At 34.9% G+C, this 13473-nt stretch overlaps 1 non-coding gene across 1 annotated transcript; it reads left to right on the top strand.

The window, feature by feature from the left end:
• Nucleotides 1-265: 265 nt before the first annotated feature.
• On the top strand, nucleotides 266-372 carry LOC128282967 (small nucleolar RNA R71). Its single transcript, XR_008273314.1, has one exon. It is a non-coding gene; the product is annotated as a small nucleolar RNA R71 (small nucleolar RNA).
• The last annotated feature ends 13101 nt before the right edge of the window (nucleotides 373-13473 follow it).

The following is a 13473-nucleotide window of genomic DNA, read 5'->3' as shown; positions in this document are numbered from 1 at the left end:
CTCATTCACATCATGTCTCAAGGCAACCACTTTAGTGACAAGGGTAGTTATCACATCAACCTCTACTAATTCTATCAGTTTCTTTTGACTTGCCCCAATTATACTTGAAATTTATTGTGAATTATTTTCTGTCATGTCTTCAATTATCTTAGCAGCTTCTTTAAGTGATTTACTCAACTATGCCCCATTTGCTGTTGCATCTAGATCACTTTTAATGGACTCTTTAAACCTAGTGTAAGAAGTCTGAATCAACAACCATTCTAACACTTGGTGGTGAGAACATTTCTTTTGCATGTCCTTAAACTGTTCCCATGCCTCATGTAAAGTTTCCTCTTTATATTGCTGGAAACTAGTAATGCCATTCCACAATTTTGTTTTCTTGGCTGGCGAAAAGAACTTAGCCAGAAACTCTTCCAGAAAATTTTTCACAATTTGATCCTAAGTTGTAATCGACTCATTGGGCAAGCTATCTAACTAGTCTGTAGCTCGTCCAGTTAAAGAAAATAGGGAGCAACCTTAATTTTACAGCTTCAACAGAAACGCCATTAAATTTGAAAGTATTGCATAGCTTGATGAACTTCTGCAGATGTTGGTTGGGATTTTCATGAGAGAAACCAGAGAACTGATTAGCTTTGACTATTTGAATGACTGTCAGTTTAATCTCAAAACCATTTGCTTCCCTTATTAGAAAGCATATATACTAGTGTCACGGGTCAGAGTGCAAGGCCCGTGACCATGGCACAAGATGCGCCCCATGGAGGTCTGTCGATAAGATGGGGATCATTTAGCCCACGAGAGCTAGCCCGATTCAAGGAACTGATAGAGAAGCCTGTCAACTTGAAGCTTGGTTGGTCCGATAGCGAAGATATGGCAACTTAGGCAACTATGGTAACTAATCTTCAAAGATAGAGAGAATCATATCTTGTAAGATTAGATAGGATTTGATTTGGCAATATCTTGTAAAATCCCTTAAATTATGGGATTGGTTAATCTCGTCCGTCGATGTAATTGTATCTTGACTGTCAGTTTTGGGGAGCTCAAGTATAAATAGAGAGCCTCCCCCTCATTTGTACACTCCATTCATTGTTTCATTATTCTTTGTGAATAAGAGAATAGAGAGCATTTACTCAAACACTTTGCGAGCGTCCCTTTCTGTTATTCTTTTAAGCTTCTTTTGGCATAAGTTTGCTTCCGCTGTACAAGTTGGTGCCTTGGAGGAGTTCTTAAAGAACCCTCATTCGAGTAAAGACTGACTTGGGCGAGTTTGGACAAGCAAATCGCCTAAGGCCGCACGGATTACGAGACAAAAGGTATAGCCCCGTGACAAGTGGTATCCGAGCTGTTGGTTCGAAGGCACTGTTGGAATGTCGAAAGAAGTCGTTGGGCAGAATGAGCCAATGGAGACCCGAGGAAGGGCCAGGAAAGTAAGTCGATCAAGGGACTTGTTGTCGGCTTTGGAGGATCGAGTCGTCACTCTCGAGGAATCCATGGAGGATGTCAAAGAGAGGATTGATGATGTCGGTGATAGTGTTCATGATGGGTTGCAAACTATGCAAGAGCAACTTAAGGAATATGTGTTGGATACTATTGGTTCCTCGGAAATTAAGCTGGCTAGGAAGGATGATGAGCTCTCGAGGCTATGGTAACAGCGTTGAAGGAGGAGATCAGCGAGCTTAAGGGGAGCTCGAGATGATCAATGAGCTTAAGGGGGAGCTCAAGGTTTTTAAGGCTGCCATAGGTAGTGGGATGTTGGCTTCGAAGCCGAAGCAACAAGCAATGGATGTGCCCAAACCGAAAGCGTTTAAAGGGGCAAGGTCTGCAAGTGAGGTGGACAATTTTCTTTAGGCCATGGAGTAATACTTCCGTGCGATGGATATCGAGGATGATGTCGCAAAGGTAAACACTGTTGCTATGTATTTTACTGACGTTGCTTTGTTATGGTGGCGACGTAGGTCCACTGATGTGAAACGTGGCGGGACCGAGATTGGGACTTGGGAGGAGTTCCAAAAGGAGTTTAAGACACAGTTTTACCCCGAATATGCTGAGAATAAAGCTCGAGTAAAGTTGCGGCGGCTTACGCAACTAGGCACGATTAGGGAGTATGTGCGGGAGTTTAGTGAACTCATGCTTCAAATTTCAGATTTGAGCGAAAAGGAGGCATTTTTCTCTTTTACGGATGGGCTGAAACCATGGGCGAAGCAAGAATTGCAACGTCATGGAGTTCAAGAACTAACCAATGCCATGCTGGTGGCAGAGTCCCTAGTGGAACTTGTTCCGAGAAAAGACAGGTTCAAATCTTCCAAGCCCAATGGGAGGGGCAATGGTGGGCACCATGAGGAAGATGAAGAGGGACATAGCTATTATGGCAGCAGTAGTGGCAGCGATGGTGGTAATAGGAAACCACGAAATGGAAAAAGAAGACCCAATAGCCCGAAAGAAAAGAGGGGAAAGTTGAGGTACTACTTTTGTAATGGACCGCACATGAAGAGGGATTGCCCAAAAGTATCTACGTTTACGGCTATCAAGAAGAGTGATGAGCCGGAAGAGAAAAAGTCAATTGAGAAAAAGGCATTGAGGGTCAATTCGATGATTCTCTTCCCGAAGAAAAGGAATGGTAGGGAAGGGTTGATGTTCGTAGACATCAACATTGTAGGTCGAAATGGGAGTGCTCTGATTGATACGGGAGCATCGGATTTATTCATATCGGAGAAGGCTGCGAAGAAACTTGGTCTCTCGATTAAGAAATCGAATAGGAAGATCAAGACGATAAATTCCGAGGAGGGCCCAACTGTGGGAATAGTTCGTGAGGTGGAACTACAAATCGGCGAATGGAAGGGCAAGGAAGAATTCGAGGTAATCCAACTAGATGATTACGATTATGTGCTTGGCTTAAACTTCCTTGATAGGATTCAGACGGTTCTGTATCCATGGGCCGATCAAATTCATATTGTCACTGGTCCATTATCAAAGATTGTTGTGCCAGTGTATCGAGATATGAAGGTTGGGACAAAGGTTTTGTCATCAATCCAACTAGTCGAGGATGTTTCGTATGGGAGGAACATTGACTCGATAGAACGGGATGTTACAAAAAGCCATTCGGAAGTGTTAGTGGCGCAAGCGATTGATATGAAGCCTGCAGATTCGACTGTGGAGCCAACACCTATGGGAAAGGTGGGTGGTACATCGGACTTCGAGGGAAAAAAAGCGATGCAGAAACAGTCGGGACGAGTAAATGCTGTGAATAAGGTACATTGCGAACACTTTGATAGTGTTTTAAATTCTGACTTGTTGGCTTGGCAAGGTCGTAAGGGCCCTTTCAAAGTTCATAAGCAAGGAAGCCGAGGGACTATGGGCAACACGAAGCCAAGGTGTGAGAATCAAGACGGTTCAAAAGGGAACAAGTCAAAATTGGGGCAAGTTAGTACGGAGACTTCTTGTCAACGAGATGTACCAACGAGTGCGACGGTTTAAGATAAGAGGAGACGGAAGTAGAGGGAAAAAGTCTGGAAGAAGGGACAACCCGATTAGGAAGCGAGTCGGGAGGAAGCCAAGGCAACGAGAGGGATCCAAGGTGAATCAAGTCAGTGCCATTCGAAAGTCGCAACGAGGGTGTTGCGAGAATGAGTGGGGGAGAATGTCACGGGTCAGAGTGCAAGGCCCGTAACCATGGCACAAGATGCGCCCCATGGAGGTCTGTCGATAAGATGGGGATCATTTAGCCCACGAGAGCTGGCCCGATTCAAGGAACTGATAGAGAAGCCTGTCAAATTGAAGCTTGGTTGGCCCGATAGCGAAGATATGGCAACTTAGGCAACTATGGTAACTAATCTTCAAAGATAGAGAGAATCATATCTTGTAAGATTAAATAGGATTTGATTTGGCAATATCTTGTAAAATCCCTTAAATCATGGGATTGGTTAATCTCGTCCGTCGATGTAATTGTATCTTGACCGTCAGTTTTGGGGGAGCTCAAGTATAAATAGAGAGCCTCCCCCTCATTTGTACACTCCATTCATTGTTTCATTATTCTTTGTGAATAAGAGAATAAAGAGCATTTACTCAAATACTTTGCGAGCGTATCTTTCTGTTGTTCTTTTAAGCTTCTTTTGGCATAAGTTTGCTTCCGCTGTACGAGTTGGTGCCTTGGAGGAGTTCTTAAAGAACCCTCATTCGAGTAAAGGCTGACTTGGGCGAGTTTGGACGAGCAAATCGCCTAAGGCCGCACGGATTGTGAGACGAAAGGTATAGCCCCGTGACACTAGTACGAAGCCCTTTGGCATGCGGGATGGCATAGTCTCTGATACACTTAGATGCAATAGGGACAACAGAAGGAACTCGTACATTATTCTACTCATTAACATTGTTATTCCTATTAGGATTTGCCATTATTGACTCTTTATGTTCAACCTCAGAATTGATCCTTAAACATTTGAGTCTTTGTAAAGTTGATTCAATCTCCAAATCAAGTGGTAGATAATCTAGATTTTAACTTCTGCATATACAAAAGTCAAAGGTATCTAAAAATAAAACAAAAAATAAATTTAAGTTAAGCAAAAAGTAATTAAATTGATGTTAACAAAATTAACAATTGGCTATTCGACAACGACGCCAAAAACTTGTTGATCGAAAATCGTGTATGCAAGTATACGTATTGTTTCAAGTAGTATAAAATATTGATCCTACATAGAGCTATTACTAATCAAAACACCAATCACCAAATATTACTCTAATAACCTATCCAAATTAATTGAGAATACAATTTTCTACTAATTTAAAAGTAAATAAAAATAATCAATGCAAATTAAAGCAAATAAAAATTAATAGTAAAACCCTAGTATTGCAATTTCATCAAATGCGTTAGCTAATTGATCTATCTCCACCCAATTTATCCTAATAGATTTATTACTAACCTGGGACCTAAAATTTCCTTAATTCTCTTCCGAGCAATTAAAGAACTAATTTAATCTAACTATTGAGCTATATTCCTATGTCAATAATGTAGACCAGATTGATTAAGAATAACCCCAATTATGACTACCTAAGATAAGCATGTAAGTTTCTTTCAAAAAAAAAAAAAGATAAGCATGTAAGTTTGTATCCTAATCACGAAACACGAATTGACTCATCTAATTAAAACCAAGAGCTATTTATTCTAGACCTAAAACGAAAAGTCTTCTTTCAATGTCTTTAGGTTTTTTCAAACTAATAGTTGGCCAGACTATTATCAAAGAAGAACAAGAACAAATAAATAATCGAAAATCTATTAATAATAAAAAGAGATGAAAATAGATACTATTCAATTAATTCAGCATGAAATCCATTGTAACCCTAAAAAAGAGATTTAGTTCATAGAGAATTTGAGAAATATCTTAAAATTAAAATAATAACCAAACATAAGAAAAACAATGGAGAAGCTTCGCCTTCTAGTTGAAATCTGTTGATTCTTGATGCGTGAAAGCTTGGACAGCTCTTCCCCTTTTTTCTCCTCTTTTAAAGTTTCTAACCCCTAAAAATTGTAACTTTTAAAAAACTATCGAGTATATATGTCATTCCGTTGGAGCAGAAATTTGTCTATTTACTTTCGCTAGGGTGGAGATATTCTTCATTGGAACGAAAATCTACTTATATTAAGCTATTCTTTCTCATGCTTTGTCGGGCCTATATTGAATAAGAACACATAAAAATTAATTCAATTTAACACTATATATATATATACTTAACTTAAAACATGAATGAAATAGAATTCCTAAAATCTAATAAAATTAAATTATAAAATAACTAAAAATCCTAAAATCCTACTAAAATAAAGAACAAATAACTCTAAGATATTAGAGTTATCAAATACCAAATTGACAGGATTTGTAAATGTTGTAGGCTAAACTTATTAAATCAATAACAAATTGACCGAATGTATAAAATTTGAGGACTAAATTTATTATTATGCAAATAAAAAAATGTACAATAGAACATTAGCATTGAGATTAATTATTTTTAATTACTCACTTTTAAAATTAATTTTCTCTAATTTTAAAAAGAAAACCTAATTTAGTCAATATTAAAATTTATAAATATATGGTTTTGCATTAAGAATTTTCCTACTTTTTGGTCGCTACAATTACAGACCACATCAAATGAAATTATATCTAACATGCTTTTGGTTGGCATTCAAATTAAAGCTGACGTAAATTACTACAAAAATATACAATCTTGCTTGCATAATTGCATACCATTTTTTCCACCGTTAATGCGGTGTAACATTGCTTTCGTCGTCCCTTATTGAGAATAGTGTAATAATAGCTAAAGCAATCATGGCGCCTCTTGGGTACTCTAAGAAATGGGAACTCTAAGAAATCATTCAGTTTTTGACTGTTCATACTTTACTCTTCACATTACCATAATATATTGTAAGCTTGAATTAATAGGCTTAATCATATTTTCTATAGCTAAACTCGATTTTTTTTAATATACGCAGAGTGACCTTTTTGCATGCAATTAACCGACCAATGTTGTGAAATTGAAACAATGTAGTTGCTCGCATGATTTTACCACAATTTCGGGCTTTTAAGTGTTGAACTGTGCAGTGTACTGAAAAAGAGAGGGGGGATTAGACAAAATGATGAACAAAGAATTATTTTCAACCTCATAATGGCCAGCCGCTAACATAAATAAATGTGGTGCTTGAACTGTGAGCATTGATTACCATCCTTTTAGGCTTTTGAGAAAGTTAATTATATAGAAAAACATAGGCATAAGATCTCAGGCCGGATTTTTACTCTAAGTTGAGATTACTCTTAAGCTTTTCATGTTTTGAGGTTGAAAACCCTCCATTTTACACCATGAAGAAAATAAAGAATCTTATTTTGTATTTGTAATATTTAACTTACAAATATGGTTCTGTTGGTAAGAACAATGAACAATGGGGGGATTTGAGAGATCTTCAAAGATATTAAGTAGTTAAAAATAGATTTTTGCCTTGTAAAAAGAATGCTTCTTACAGTCTAGCTGATTGTAATTTGTAAGCAAAATCAAACGATGAATAAAAAGAATATGTATGTATATAGTCAGGCTAATTGCCCTACCATATTTCTGTCTTAGAACAACCCATTAAAGAATGAAATCAGGGTTTGCAGGCTGCTAGACTTAAGCTAATTAACATCATTACATAAAGCCAAAACTCTCACAAAATGCCACTGTAAGCTCAGACGAAAGTGGGTTTTCAATCCATTGCCCGACTCTTTTAGCTAAAGAAACGATGGAAGAAATGATAAAGTTCCGTTGAGGGGCAACATTAACCCTGCAAATAGGGCAAGTTTTACCAACTTTAAGCCATGCATCGATACAGTGAACATGAAAACAATGGCGACACCTTAGCCACCGGAGCTTTTCCCCCTTGGAAACCTTGCTAAGGCACACTACGCAATATTCAACTCCATGGCTGTTCCCAGTACTTCCGAACCAGTTGTTATACACATGCAGGCAGCTGACGACGAGCAAAGCCATGAAAACCAAGATTACTGACAGCATCTGCTTCAAATTCAAGCCAATTTGCTTCAATGGGTTGTTCTGAAATTGAAAATATGAAAGGTTTGAATCAAGTTTTATGGTTGTATTTCATGGACTGGTAATTAAGGCAGGAGGGTGGAGCTGCTCATTACTGCCGTGTCAACTGTAGTGGCAAGTGCCCGATACGTTAAGGCAACTAATTGGAACTTGGAAACGGAAGATGATGAGCGGGAAAACTTGTGACCCCAATCTTAAACTCGTTGAAGATTTATGTTTATTCTTGGTTTTGACGTATTATAATTTTGTCTGCTATCAACGATAAGGATAGATGTTCATTCAAAGAAACAAGCAAATGTTATTGCTTAAGGTTAACTTTCACTTTTAACAAGCAATATTTTATTTTTTTCTGATGATGTTCAAGTTTTTTTTTTTTTTTTGGATTTTTTGGTTTAAATTATTTGATTTCAGATAAAAATTGAGAATAAATTTAATGTAATAACTTTTAATACGGGTTAATATACAATTTGATATCTGAAATTTCCTTTAATATTTAATTTGGTTCTTAAATTTAGCTTCAATGTTTAATTTTGTAGCTTTTTTTTCAATTAAGTACTTATGTTTTTAATACCAAGGCACCAAAATAAACATTAAAGTAAAGTTTAGGTACCAAATTGAATATTAAAATCAAGCTGAAATACTAAATAATATATTAACTCTTTTTTAATACTGTCCATGAGCCTTTTACACAAGGTTTGTTTTCGAATAAAAACTGTGGGCTGAAAAAGTGAGAGTACGAATCTAATCCAACCCACCAAATAAACAGGCCTTTTAATTTGTATGATGAAGTTTCAAACTTCAGTAATGAATTCCAAATATTATAGTGGCTTAGAAGCTATTCAATGGCATTTTTATTAGTACAAAAATTTTAACATATGATATATTTGTTTTTATGATTAAATTATTATTGGGTTTTGTATTTTAATTTGTAAGTTTTAATATGAAAATTATCGTGTTTAAAAACCAATGAGAAATTATTGTAAAAAAATCTTTGATAGAAAGATGTAACCCGAATTACAAATTTGTATTGTGATTTAAACGAGTTAATTAACTCGGGTTTAGTTAAATAAAATCTTTTGTAATATAATCCCGATACATGGACTAATTAATTAATAAAAAATAGAAATAAAACGTGTTCTTAACATAAAAATAAATTATTACTAATAACCTTATGTGATGACTTGATGGTTAAGTGTGTTCATCGCCTAGATGTATCTTGAGTTCAAGTCATACTAGTTACATTGATTGTTCAAATTTTACCTTATTATTATAATTCACCAAAATAAATTATGTTTAACTAAACTTTAAGATTTATTAAATTATACTTTAATACATGTTGAACTTAAATATGTTTAGTGTGTCGATTTGATTTAGTAGTTGTAATCCTTAAAAGAGAGAGGGTTTAACCCTTTGTAACAATTGATAAACCTTTTGTAAAAGTTTCAAAAATCTCAAAATTAAGATTTTATAATACTTATTTTTATTTAAATTTTTACATTTAACCTATACTATATAAGATCTAATGTCTCATTTAACAACTAATTTAACAATTTTAGTAATTGAAAGACCTTACTGATATAACCTCAATGTTTGAGAATGTAATTATAAAATATTTCATAACAATTTTTGGAAGAAGTTAACTTTTTAAATTTTAGTTTGTTTACTATTTTGTTGAGTTACTTTCTAACTAAAATTAAAGTTTTAATGAGTGAAAAGATAACATCATTAAGTTAAAATAGGACAAAACAATAAAGGTGAAAACAAAACAAGAGAAGTGTCCAAAGCCAAACTCTCCTAATTAACATCCGTATTAGCTAATCTCTAAGCAAATAGAGGAGGGGCAAACATGATGGTTACAAAGCCACCCTTACCAATGAGCGATGTTATTAGCATCCCGACTAATCCAATAAAAGTTGAAAGATTGAAAATATGAGGCAATACTAATATAATCTTTTAGTAATAATCCTGAATCCGAAGCATTTACATGCCTCAAACAGAACACTTGTCAAATTGGCTATTGGTTTCAATGATAACACTACCCGAGTACAACGATCTAAGCCAAAAAAAGACTCGCGCACAACCAAAATTTTCATGAAACTCGAAATACACATCACAAAGCCTCCTGCATCATTGCGCACAACAGCCGCCCATCCCACAAGTCCGCTATCAACAAAAATAGTACCATCGACATTACAGTTGAGCATCCCAATAATCGGCTTCCTTCAACAAACATCACCTCCCTCAACCCTCGGATACAGAACCGACTGAGAGATAGGCTTCCAAACCAGTACATTCCAGCTATACCAAATACCCCACAGTATCCCAAGCACACGCCTCCTCAAATCATCTTTTTGGTCAATCAACATATGAGCAACAAACTCTTCAACCGAATCGTGAATAGATGCTAGCCCAACTTCTTGCTAGACAATGGTTGTAAAAAGGCAGTGACAAAGAATATGCTTCAAATCTTTGTTGGCTTGACGACATCTAAGACAAATAGGATCAATAGTACTTCCACGAGTCAAAAGATTGTTATTACAAGGAATAAAACCACGTAACAATCTCCATAGGTATTCTTTTATCTTCGAGGGCAAAGATTGGTTCCAAAGAGCAACTTGGTAACCTGACTTGACAGAAAAGCGATCATTTGTGGTAAATTGCCACATAAAACTGTTGTCGATAGGGAACCTGCTTAAAGGCATAGCAAGAATTCGCTTAGCATCATGGATCATACCCTTCATTAGAGTGAATTAAATAACAAACTTGCATATTTTCACACCCTTCAAGAGGAGTAGTGTCAACATAAAAGTTTTCACCATCATTAATCCATGGATCAATATTGAAAACGTTTCTCAAGTTCCCTTTACCAATTCGCCACCTAATATCTTTAAGAAGCACCACCTTTGCCTTGTAATACTCTTCCAAATAAAAGAGAGAGCCGAACCCTCCGTCGAATCAAGAAAGTCACTATCCGAACAGTATCTAGCTTTGAGAACCTTACATGAAAGAGACTCGGGCGAAGTAAGGAATCGCCATCCTTGCTTAGCAAGTAGCGCCAAATTAAAACAAAATAGATTACGAAACCCCAAACCACCATATTTCTTCAGAACACAGAGCCTATCTCAAGATGCCCAATGAATCCTCCTACGACCACCCTAAGAACTCACTAGAAAGAATTCATCATTTTTTGCAGATCGTCGGATGAATTATAAGGAAGAAGAAAGACACTCATACTATAAACAGGGATAGCTTGAGCCACCGTTTTATTCACCACTTCCTTCCCAACCCTTGAAAGCAACTTGTTCTTCCAATTAAGGATGCGCTTAGACAACCATTCCTTAATAAACGAGAAGACTTGGTTTTTATTCCAACCAATAAGAGATGACAATCCTAAATAATCTCCCATGATTAAGAGGTTCGGTTACACCAAGAACAGCTGAGACATGGATTCGCTCATGTTGTTAGTGTTAGAACTAAGCATAATACCGGATTTCAGAAAATTAATGGTTCGCCCAGAAACAACCTCATACCGGCCGGAGTAAAATATTTTTAACCACTTCAGCCTCAGCCTCAAACGCTTGAAAAAATAAAACTGTCATAAGCAAACAACAAATAAATCCCATGCAAATTCCCATTTTCTTCAGCTTGGTGCAACAGATAGCTAAGACCTTCAGTACACAATATAAACAAGTATGGTGAAAGCAGGTCCCATTGACTAAGACCTGGAACAATAGAGTGGACTCTCTTTTCATAATGTTTTCTTTTTTGAGTTCAATGTCGGATTTAGGGTGTGAGCTAGATTTGACTTTTTAGCTTGAAGAGTGCGCTAGATGGCACTATCATATGGTTGATAAGCTTATGAAGATGAGATCATCAAATAAGATTAGAATCGATGTTATAATTAATTATTATTTTTGATGAAGTTTATAACGATAGTGTTATAGTATTGCCTCCTAAGCTATTCCTAACTACGTGGGCTTTGTACACATAAAGATATTTTGGTTGAATGATATCAGGAATTAACTAAATGCGAATTCAATTAGGGAAAAATTAAAATACAATATTTATTTTATTTTAGAATATACATTTTACATATTTTTTTCAACCAATATTAGTAAAAAATCTACGATTTATGATTTGAATCAAATTTAAGACAGCGTGCCATATATACAGTCAGGGTAATTGCGCTGCCGTTCTCTCAAAGAAGAACCCAGCAAAGAATGGAATAACAGGCTGCTAGGCTATGCTAACTTCATTAAAGAAAGCCAAAACTCTCACAAAATGCCTCTGTAAGCTCCGATGAAAGTGGGTTTTCAATCGATTCCCCGACTCTTTTAGTTAAAGAAACCATGGAAGAAATGATAAAGCTCCGGTAAGGGGCAACGTTAACCCTGCAAATAGGGCAAGTTGGACTAACTTCAAGCCATGCATCAATGCAGTGAGCATGAAAACAATGGTGACACATTGGCAGCCACCTGAGTTCTTCCCCATTGGAGACCATGCATGCTAAGGCACACCACGCAATATTCAACTAATTCATGCCTGTTTCCAGTACTTGCGAACCATTTGTCATAAACGTGGATGCAGCTGACGACCAGGAAAGCCATGATAATCAAGGTTACTGAGACCTTCTTGGATATATATATTATATAGGAAAATGAAAGGTTTTGAGTCATATGTTGCGATTCTATTTCTTGGACTGGTAAGGAGGGCGGGAAAATTGTGGGGAAATATTTTACTCAATGCTGCCGTGCCCACTCCTCTGGCGACTGCAAGTGCCTGTTACGTAATTGTGACCGTAATCTTAAACTAGTTGAATGGCTTTTGACATTATAAAATTGGTTAATTCTGCTATTAGTCCTTGTATTGTGAGTAAGTTGTGAATTTAGACTCTATAAAATTGATCATTTTCAGTCTCTGTACTTTTTAAAAAATTTAACTTTTAGGATCCGTTTGTTTATATGTAAAAGGTTTTATAAAAAATATTTTCTGCATTTTCCTGTGTTTGTTTCACAAAAAATAGTTTGGTCAACGGAAAATGACTTAAAGATCAAGGTAAAATAAATTATTTTCCTAGCAAAATGATTTTTGAAAAGGGTAAATCATTTTCCGGAAAAGAGCTCATCTATAGATAATTTTATTTTTTATAAAAATTAACTTAAATTAAGCTTAATATTGTTGTATTAATAATAATTTTATTTTTAATTTTAAAATATTTAAAATATTATATTTTTCAATATTATTAAACATACATATTTAATTATTTATATTTAATCATATAATAAATTATTAATATAATAAATATAATTTATTATTTAATAAATTATTTAATATTTTAATTTTATTTTAATAATAAAATTTAAATAATAATTTTAAATAATATTGTTCACATATTATTGAAAATATTCAATATTAATATTTTAATATTAAATATTTATTACAATTATAAATATATTAATGATAAATGTTTTGTAGTATAAAGGTTAAAATATGTCATAAGTCTATGTACACTTCATGATTTATAATTTAGTCTTTATACTTTTATTTTCAAGAATTTAGTCCCTTTACTTTTCAAATTTGAAAATCAAGTCCAATTGTTGACATTGTTAATTTTTGGTCAATTTTGTTGATGTCACATTTTAAATAAAAATACTCACTTAATAGTCATTTAATTAAAAATGACGTGGTAATGAATCTGAATTTAACATATTATTTTTAATATATGAAAAATAATCTAAAATATAAAATTATAGATAAAAATAAATTCAATTAAACAATGAAAAATAAGAAAATCTTAAATGTATGTTTGTTTAATTGAAAACAACTTTTATGAAATATTTTAAAAAATCTACCAAACAATGTAAAATATTTTACACATTCATCTAAACACCAGAAAATATTAGCTTTTCTAGA

The sequence above is a fragment of the Gossypium arboreum genome, chromosome 10 (assembly GCF_025698485.1).
Source record: "Gossypium arboreum isolate Shixiya-1 chromosome 10, ASM2569848v2, whole genome shotgun sequence".
In the NCBI taxonomy this organism is placed as follows: Eukaryota; Viridiplantae; Streptophyta; class Magnoliopsida; order Malvales; family Malvaceae; genus Gossypium; species Gossypium arboreum.
Note: the sequence above shows the minus strand (reverse complement) of the source record. Positions and strands in the feature narration are given on the sequence as shown.